Below are 6961 nucleotides of genomic sequence, written 5' to 3' on the forward strand. Positions count from 1 at the left end.
TTTCCTTTTAGAAAGGGGGACATAATGCACATTTTACAGTGCAATATAAAAAGTATTACTAGCACAATAATACTATCACACTAAAAATGGAACTTATTACTTATTCAGTAAAATGGCCACTTGCTCCTAATCAGTATCATAATTCACTAGACAGATCTGAGGTTCCCTTAAAGGTTTTGCTTTACTGATCTTCCCTGGGTTTGTCATTCTCATTTCCCACATAGCTTGACGCATGGAGCAGCTGTTTGCTATAGCACATGAAGAGTGCGGTAATCTAACACAAAGAAATGTCACAGAACCAAAAAACTATAATATACACAGTATTTTTTAAAGGGAAAGAACTTTCTAGTAAGAATGCTCAATGGGTATGTCTTTGAAGACAAAATATTAAAGTCAGACTTAAAATATCACTTAATATAGTAAGAAAAATTCCTTTTATGAGGTTTGACTGTCTATGTAATTCATAGCCTGGTTCTTTCTTATAAACCTTTGAAAAGTGTTGTGAATAGAATATATTATACTTGGGATTCCAAAAGCTTTTTATTATTCATTAACAATTTGAGGATTATAAGATTACACTTCAGGTAATTTAGAATAAGATTTTTTAAAACTGAAGTATAGTTGATTTACAATATTGTGTTAGCTTCAGGTATACAACAAAGTGATTCAATTATTTTTTTTAGATTATGTTCCATTATAGGTTATTAGAAGATATTGAATATAGTTCCCTGCATTATACAGTAAAGCTTTTTTGCTTATCTATTTTATGTATAATAGTGTGTATCTGTTAATCCCATACTCCTAATTTATCCCTCCCTCCCTTTCCTCTTTGGTAACCATAAATTTGTTTTCTATGTGAGTCTGTTTCTGTTCTATATATAGATTCATTTGTATTATTTTTTAGATTCCATATATAAGTGATATCATATAATATTTGTCTGATTTACTTCACTTGGTATGATATTCTCTAGGTCCATTCATGTTGCTGCAAATGGCAATATTTCATTCTTTTTTATAGCTGAGTGTATCCCACATCTTCTTTATCCATTCGTCTGTTGATGGACACTTAGTTTGTTTCCATGTCTTTGCTATTATAAACAGTGCTGCTATGAACATTGGGGTGCATGTCTTTTTGAATTAGAGTTTTCATCTTTTCCAGATATATGTCCGGATGTGGGATTGCTGGGTCATATGGCAAATCTATTTTTAGTTTTTTTTGAGGAACCCCCATGCTGTTTTCCATAGTGGCTGCACCAATTTACATTCCCACCATCAGTGTAGGAGGGTTCCCTTTTCTCCACACTTTCTCCAGCATTTATTATTTATAGACTTTTTGATGATGGCCATTCTGACTGGTGTGAGGTGATACCTCATTGTGGTTTTGATTTGCATTTCTCTAATAATTAGCGAGGTTGAACACCTTTTCATATGCCTGTTAGCCATCTGTATGTCTTCTTTTGAGAAATGTCTATTAAGGTCTTTGGCCCATTTTTTGATTGGATTATTTGGTTTTTTGATATTGAGTCATGTAAGTTGTCTGTATAGAATAAGATTTTTTAAATGTGGATGCTGATGTGGAATCATATCTACAGATATTGTGCCATATATAACTTACCTTTAAATTTATCTAAATTCTTATAAATATCTCACAGTTTTTGTTTGTTTGTTTGGCTATGTGGGATCTTATTTCCCTGATCAGGAATTGAACCCAGGCCCTCCTCAGTAATAGCACAGAGTCCTAACCACCGGACCACCAGGGAATTCTCACAGTTCATTTTAAGGCAATAAATTGATTAACATGTTCACTTTAAAATATTGTTTCTAAACTCTTTATTAATATCAAGTGGAAAGAATTTATACCTTTATTATAGTAAGAGGTAATTTTAAATTATTTAATAACTCACCAAATCAGTTTCTTGTCACATAGGGTAACATGTTATTACCAAACAACTTTGCCTCTGGTCAAAGAGAAACAAATCATTGCACAAGGCTCAAAATTTTTGTGAAAATAAATATTTAGGAAAGTAAACCATAGATGTAATTGAATCCCAGTGAAATACATTAAACAATTATGAGAAGTAGCTATTACTCTGACCATCAAGTTTGGTATAAGAAGTAAACAGTTTAGCCCAAACTGCCCTCAGCCGGCCGGTCGGCCAGCTCTGTTATGGCGATCTGCAGCCCCAGCATCGTGATTAGCAATAATTAACCAGCTTATGACCTAGATTTATTTTGTATACCTAATCATTATGCTGAGGATTTGGAAAAGGAGTTTATTCCTCATGGACTAATTATGGACAGGACCGAACGTCTTGCTCAAGATGTGAAGAAGGAGATGGGAGGCCATCACACCGTGGCCCTCTGTGTGCTCAACGGGGACTACAAATTCTTTGCTCACCTGCTGGATTACATCAAAGTACTGAAGAGAAATAGTGATAGATCCATTCCTATGACTGTAGATTTTATCAGACTGAAGAGCTACTGTAATGACCAGTCAACAGGCGACATAAAAGTAATTGGTGAAGATGATCTCTCAACTTTCACTGGAAAGAATGTGTTGATTGTGGAAGGTATAATTGACACTGGCAAAACAATGAAAACCTTGCTTTCCTTGGTCAAGCAGCATAATCCAAAGATGATCAAGGTTGCAAGCTTGCTGGTGAAAAGGACCCCTTGAAGTGCTGGATACAGACCAGACTTTGTTGGATTTGAAATTCTAGCCAAGTTTGTTGTAGGATATGCCCTTGACTATAATGAATACTTCGGGGATGTGAATCATGTTTGTGTCATTAGTGAAGCTGGAAAAGCAAAATACAAAGCCTAAGATGATAGTTCAAGTTGAGTTTGGAAACATCTGGAGTCCCACTGAAATCACCAGTAAAATTATCAAATGTTCTAGTTCTGTGGCCAGATGCTTATTTGAGATTATTGCATGTAACTTCTTAGAATTTTAGCTGTTGTATTTTAGAAATGCCAGTTGCTGCATTCCCAAACTCTTTATTTGCACTGTCAGCCTATAGACTATCATTTCCCTTTGGGTGGATTGTTGTTTTACTCGTGAATGAAAAACCTCTTAAACCACATCACTATGGAACGAAAATATTGACATTGTATATGTAAAAAACATTTAAAGAAAAGAATATATTAGTTTTTTAACTGGTATTTTACTTTTTACATATTCAAGGAAGAACAGAAGTGATTGAGTATTGTTAACTATACCACTGTGTGTTCAGAAAAGTAAGAAACAGTCAGTTTTATATCAGTCACAGCACTTAGAAGTATCGTTATGTCGGATAAACCACACGTCCTGGAATTATTTTAGTAGCTTTTAGTAGTATTAACTGTAATTTCCCACTTGTTCAAATTATTTTTGGTGAATCTTTGTCAACAGATTGATCTGTACCTTTTAAATACAGACCAATAAGTTCCGAAAACCTACCACTTTTTGAATTCTTCAACATAAAAATCCTTAAAATAAAGGCTGTCTCTTTAAAAGAGAAAAAAAAAGTAAACAGTTTAACTTTATAGGGTTATTTATTAATCTTTTTTTTACATCTTTATTGGAGTATAATTGCCTTCCAATGGTGTTAGTTTCTGCTTTATAACAAAGTGAATCAACTATACATATACATATATCCCCATATCTCCTCCCTCTTGTGTCTCCCTCCCAGTCTCCCTATCCCAACCCTCTTGGTGGTCACAAAGCACCAAGCTGATCTCCCTGTGCTATGTGGCTGCTTCTACAGGATTATTTATTAATCTTGCTGGAAATGATTCCCATGATTTTGAGAATGGAGACTCCATACTTCTCTTTAGATCCTTAGTAATAGGTTTAGAATATGGGAAACCCAAATTATACTAGTCTATTGATTCCACAAAAGTAGATTCCCTTCTTTGTTCTGCAGTATTTCACCAATGTGATTGCTTTTTATAAATATTGTGAGAATAAACTAACAGTAACATTTGGAAAGTTTTTCGAGCCCTTTGTGACATGAATAATGGCAGGATTCTTTCCAAACCACAAGTTTTTCCTCTCAAAACCCTTCTCTATTTTTGTACCATCATTTCCTCTTCCTCTCTATTTTTTTTTTTTTTTTTTTTGCGGTACGCGGGCCTCTCACTGTTGTGGCCTCTCCCGTTGCAGAGCAGCACAGGCTCAGCAGCCATGGCTCATGGGCCCAGCCGCTCCGCGGCACGTGGGATCTTCCCGGACCGGGGCACGAACCCGTGTCCCCTGCATCGGCAGGCGGACTCTCAACCACTGCACCACCAGGGAAGCCCTTCCTCTCTATTTTTAATAAGATTTATTTCAAACTATGAAATGCATGGTTATTGTAGGAAATTTGAATAATAAAAGTAAAAATACCCATAATTCGATCAATTTTTCCTCCAGAATTTTGATGAAATAATTGCAGTCTGAACAAGATATGTTACATTTTTTTTTCAATGCTAGGAAAAAAATCTTTAAAGGAACTCAAGCACGCAAAAAAAAAAAAGAATTCATGGACACACTCATGGACCATTTTATGGTTAATTACATCCACTGGGAAAGCAATAGAGGTATTGCCTCACAGATTCAGTTGAATTCAGAAACTTAAATACTAGCATGATTTCACTCCATTGTAGGTATTTCTTCTTCACTAATATCATTTTAATAGATGTGTCAATGATAGCTATCACTTATAGAAAGCCTTATTTAATGATATAATCTTTACATCAACCATAACAGTAAATTAGCACTAGCCTCACTTTACAAAACAAAAGTTTGAAAACAACCGCATAGCTCTTAGGTGGTGAAGTGAGAATTTGAGGGGATTTGAACACTGCTCTCTCTGCTTCCAAAGGCATCCTTTCCACTACAGCCCAACACCTCACCATGAATATCATAATCTGCTTAACTAGGTCCTGTGGTTGGGCATTTCAAATGCTCCCCCCGACCTTTTTTTTTTTTTTTTTAACTAAAATCAATAATGTTAGAAGTAATATCTTGGAGTATGAAACTTTGTTTTTATGATTATTTCCCCAAAATAGAGCTTAAAATCTGGATTAGTGTGTTAAAGGCAGGAATATTTTTTTTTTTTTTTCTGGTATGTTTTCTTTTCTTTTTTTTTTTTTTTTAAACATCTTTATTGGAGCATAATTGCTTTACAATGGTATGTTAGTTTCAGCTTCACAACAAAATGAATCAGTTATATATATACATATGTTCCCATATCTCTTCCCGCTTGCGTCACCCTCCCTCCCACCCTCCCTATCCCACCCCTCCAGGCGGTCACAAAGCACCGAGCTGATCTCCCTGTGCTATGCGGCTGCTTCCCACTAGCTATCTACCTTACGTTTGGTAGTGTATACATGTCCATGCCTCTTTATTGCTTTGTCACCGTTTACCCTTCCCCCTCCCCATAGCCTCAAGTCCATTCTCTAGTAAGTCTGTGTCTTTATTCCTGTTTCACCCCTAGGTTTTTCATGACATTTTTTTTTTTCTTAAATTCCATATATATGTGTTAGCATACGGGTCTCTTGTAGACAGCAAATATATGGGTCTTGTTTTTGTATCCATTCAGCCAATCTGTGTCTTTTGGTGGGAGCATTTAGTCCATTTACATTTAAGGTAATTATCGATATGTGTGTTCCCATTCCCATTTTCTTAATTGTTTTGGGTTTGTTATTGTAGGTCTTTTCCTTCTTTTGTGTTTCTTGCCTAGAGAAGTTCCTTTAGCAGTTGTTGTAGAGCTGGTTTGGTGGTGCTGAACTCTCTCAGCTTTTGCTTGTCTCTAAAGGTTTTAATTTCTCCATCAAATCTGAATGAGATCCTTGCTGGGTAGAGTAATCTTGGTTGCAGGTTTTTCTCCTTCAACACTTTCAATATGTCCAAAGGCAGGAATATTTTTAAGGCAATTTGTACACATTGTTAATTGCTTTCCTCAGTGAGATTGTTCAAATTATAATCCAATCAGCAGAGCATGAGGCTTCCTGCTCCACTGTGCTCTTTATAAAAATCTTGGTTAATTTAATAGATCAAAATTGACTCTTTGTTGCTAAGTTTAAAATTGTTTTGGTTGCTATAGTTAACTGTGTTTTAATACATCAATTCTCCATTCTACAGAGTGAAGGCTGGCTAAGTCTTTGAACTAGAAATGGGAAGATAGGGAAATGGTCTTTAGACTTTTTATTCCCTTTATTCATTCAATGGTTATCTAGTTCCTATTCTAGGTCAGGCATTGTGCTAGTGTTCAGGATATAAAGATGAAAGCCCATCCCTGACCTCAAAGAGCTTGTGAACTAGCAAGAGAAACAGATATAAATAGACTGTAGTACAGTGTGACTGGCACTGTGACCAAAGTAACACAGAAGAATATGCTTTGAGAAACACAGAGGAGGGCACTTAAACCAGCTTCAGGGAGGTCCTAGAAGCCATTTTGGAGGTGCTGAGGGCTGAGCTCCACCTTGAAGAGAAGCAGAAGTTAGCCAGCTTTTTCCTGACATCTCCAACCAGAATTAATTGCTTCCTCATCTATGTTCCTTTACTAAAATATAGTGTACTTATTTGTTTCCACGTCTCTTGCTTGGCTGTTCTTCTTGATGGGGAGGGACTATATCCCTATTAGCCCAAGACAATGCCCCAAAATGAGTAGGAATGCAGTTAACATTTGTTGAATTATTTTGAAATTCTACCCATATAGTGATTTCCTCCCATACCTTCCTCTTGACATTTATATAAATATGTGTGGTTTTTCTTTATATTGTAAAAATAATACTGTTCACCACATACCCATCAGAATGGCTAAAAGGAAAGCATGGAAAACGACAAGCGCTGGTGACGGATTTGGAGCAACAGAAATGCTCATACGTCACTGGAGGCAGTAGAAATTGGTACAGCCACTTTGGAAAAGTGGCAGTATCTATGAAAGCTGGGTTATACCTCATAAGCCAACAATTTCATTCCTAGGAACAAGTTCAA

The 6961-nt window shown here is 36.0% G+C and overlaps 1 pseudogene; it reads left to right on the plus strand.

Moving 5' to 3' along the window:
- The first annotated feature begins 2161 nt into the window (after positions 1 to 2161).
- LOC137205650 (hypoxanthine-guanine phosphoribosyltransferase pseudogene) lies at positions 2162 to 3176 on the plus strand (annotated as a pseudogene).
- Positions 3177 to 6961: the final 3785 nt, after the last annotated feature.

This window comes from Pseudorca crassidens, chromosome 14, assembly GCF_039906515.1.
Source record: "Pseudorca crassidens isolate mPseCra1 chromosome 14, mPseCra1.hap1, whole genome shotgun sequence".
NCBI lineage: Eukaryota > Metazoa > Chordata > Mammalia > Artiodactyla > Delphinidae > Pseudorca > Pseudorca crassidens.